At 36.3% G+C, this 3,077-nt stretch overlaps 1 protein-coding gene across 1 annotated transcript in view; it reads right to left on the reverse strand.

Annotated features, from left to right (window-relative positions):
• LOC107691828 (myosin regulatory light chain 2, smooth muscle minor isoform-like) overlaps positions 1-1,763 on the reverse strand; it is a 6,442-nt gene extending 4,679 nt beyond the window's left edge. Inside the window, exon 1 of the mRNA XM_016490637.1 lies at positions 1,673-1,763. The gene's annotated coding sequence lies outside the window, so the exon portion shown is untranslated. The remainder of the gene's footprint in view (positions 1-1,672) is intronic.
• Between the last annotated feature and the right edge of the window lie 1,314 nt (positions 1,764-3,077).

Here is a 3,077-nt window from a genome sequence, read left to right on the forward strand (position 1 = left end):
ACCAATTTATATGACAGATTTTAATGTAGGCTTTTATACATGTAAACATTATTTAATTACCATTATAACTATCTCACAAAGCCTTTCTCAGTTTTTTTTTTATTTTACAGTGGGGTAATTTTGGTGCAGTAGCACGAGATAGCTTGATTTAAAACTTTGAATTGAATAAAAAATTACAAGTAAGCAGTCAGTAATAAAATAAGAACAAATAAATAAATTAATAATGATAGCACAAATAAAAAATAATGAGTCCTTCGAATTAAATAAACTGCTTTTTAGTTTTTCAGGTAGGTCTAACAGTAGGGTTAAGATATTTAACTTTTTTTTTTATCAATTATCCAAATAATGTTTAGTCCTAGAAAGCTATTATTATCAGAACACGTGAGCATAACATAACGGTTAGCAGATCAATGAATGAGAGGGGGCAGAGTTGCCCATATACCACACCATGTTACAGCACAGTAGGGCTATTGCAGACAGAAACAATACTGTACTACATCGATGTTTCCTGTCGGCTCAATTTTTGAGTGGACTTTGCTGTTCCGATGAGCATGAACGGTATATGAGTGGAGCTGAGTGGAGCGCACACGCATAGAGCGGGATAATACACAGAGCGTCACACCACGTGAAAGTGAAACCTGAGCGGTGAACTAATTTTCGGCAGCCGCAGCACCCCGGTTGGGAAACACTGGTGTAGACAGCATAACTGATTATAATGAGTTCTATAGTATTTTGCCGCACCACTCGCGTCCGGTGTAGACACGGTGTAACATTGGTTTTGCTTTGTTTCACAGAACTAATCGTTGCCTGGGTTGCGTAGGCCTACGTATGTGTGGGGCAGAGCTATCAAAATAGGGGCGGGACACTTTTGGGGTAGGGGCGTGTTTGTTTTGGTGATTTCAAATGTCAACATTGGCTACCAGAAATCACTTACCCCACCTTTAAGTCTAGACCTGCAGAAACCATATAAAAGCAAACATGTCTTATTAAGAATATACCTTTCCCAATAAAACCAAAATGCCTCATATCAGTTAATCAACCCCAGCTATTAAGAAAACACCGTTTCAGTATCTGCTGAAATGCCTGCATATTAAAATAGCATGCTGCGGCAAGTTCTCCTGCGTTACATACGCCATAGACTTTGCTTATACTGGGATCTAAGACTAAGTAAAAACAGATACAAGAGCTGCTTAATTTTTATTTCAAAGGACAACTGATGTGTCGCAATAAAGTCTGCGGAAGGAGGGCGAGCGCCTCTGTATCATCATAGCCTACTTTAGTGACCCATTTGATCTAATTATAGCACATTTGAGTTAACGAGGACACTATTTACAGTAAAGCTCAAAACGATTTTAGCATATTTTCGATGACTAAGTTAAACAAACCATGAGACAGGAAGCAAGTATAACCGCACATAATTACAAAACGTAAAACTACAAGTGAATAACACTTGTATATACTACAAATAACGTTAAATAACATTTTCTGGGCAATATTTTGAGAGATTTTTTTCAGAACCCCGAGCATATTTTGGCTCGTTTACGCTCCCAGTTCGCACACATTTTATTTATATTTATAAAAGTAAATAGAATTTAATAACTAAATCTTACAAACAACCCTTACGAACGGTCGCTACAGATCAAATAATTAAAAAAGAAAATTAGCGTCTCACCGAACAACTGAGATCAACCGTTTCCAGCCGCGTTCAACCACCGCCCAAACTTCCGGATTTTAGCGTGGCTTCCGCAAACCTCGACCAGACCAACGTGAGACTGAAGGGGTGTCCCGGATGAAATATAACGATTCATAAAATGGTGCCGTGACATGCAATAGCCGTAAGAAAATTCGTTTAAAACGCTCTATACAATATATACTTTTATCATGAGACCAAGTTCGTTAATGACATATTATAAACATGCCACACCCCTTTATCTTCAGCGTTGGTTTCTCCAGACACGCCCCCAACGAATTCTACGTAATCGTTCTTAAACATGACCATATACGGTCTAAAATCTATTTGAGTAGACGTTACATGTATTGCATTGTCACTTATTTATTGATTTATTGATTGATTGAAACATTTGTTTATCATACATAGCCTACCTGAAAAACTGGTCGTTTACAAAAAACAAACAAACAAACAAACAAAAATACATTAAATGAGCCACTAATATAGTTTGAAATAAAAATAAAAATGGAATTGAGTAAAAAAAAAAAAAAAAGAACAGTAAAACGAAAGCCTCGGCCAATCAAAAATGCTTTCAAAATGTACATTTGTAAATATTTGCATGTAAAACTTACATACAAAAAAAAAAAGCCTCAAGCCAATTTATAATTAAAATTGCATTCAAATGAATTAATTGTCTGTTATTATAATAACATCTTTATTTAACTGGGCAAATTTCTGTCCAGTTGTGCCTACTCTGCTTCATTGAGTTTAAACTCGACTTTCTTAATCATTTCAAATGAGAGAAGTGAACTTAGGCTAATACTGTGTTATACAAAGTTGCAACACTGCATGGTTGAAACTTAGATACAGCCACTGAACGATTTTCAAGTGCATTTAATTTTTTTTAACAGTGAAAGTACATGAAAAAGTCTTCATTTTGAACGGTACATTATAAGCACGCATCATACATGTCCAAAGAATGGTGTTTTTATTTATTTATTTGTTTGTATGTTGATTGGTTGACTGATTGATTTCAACTATGCGGACAAAAACTTTATTTTAATTTTTAAAAAAATCCCTTTTATGTCCCTCAGGGAAAAGTTGAGTTTGGAGAAGTATTCAGCAGAAGTTGAGATTCAGCTGGACTGAGTGAATTTAGACCTGCATGTGTGATTTCTGCCACAGTTTTAACGCCAACAATACCATGCAACTTCAATGATATAAATAACTTTGTTGGAAGCTGCATCCAAAAGTCAATCTCAAAGATCTGAGTGGGCACGTGGGACTTATACTACCATTCAGGATATTTCATAATCAGGATATTTGTGGGCGCCAACAGTGCCTCGTGGTTAGTGCGTCCACACATAGTGCAACTGAGCTCACGGCGACCCGAGTTCGACTCCCGCTT

Source organism: Sinocyclocheilus anshuiensis, unplaced genomic scaffold (genome assembly GCF_001515605.1).
Source record: "Sinocyclocheilus anshuiensis isolate Anshui unplaced genomic scaffold, SAMN03320099.WGS_v1.1 scaffold206, whole genome shotgun sequence".
Classification (NCBI taxonomy): domain Eukaryota; kingdom Metazoa; phylum Chordata; class Actinopteri; order Cypriniformes; family Cyprinidae; genus Sinocyclocheilus; species Sinocyclocheilus anshuiensis.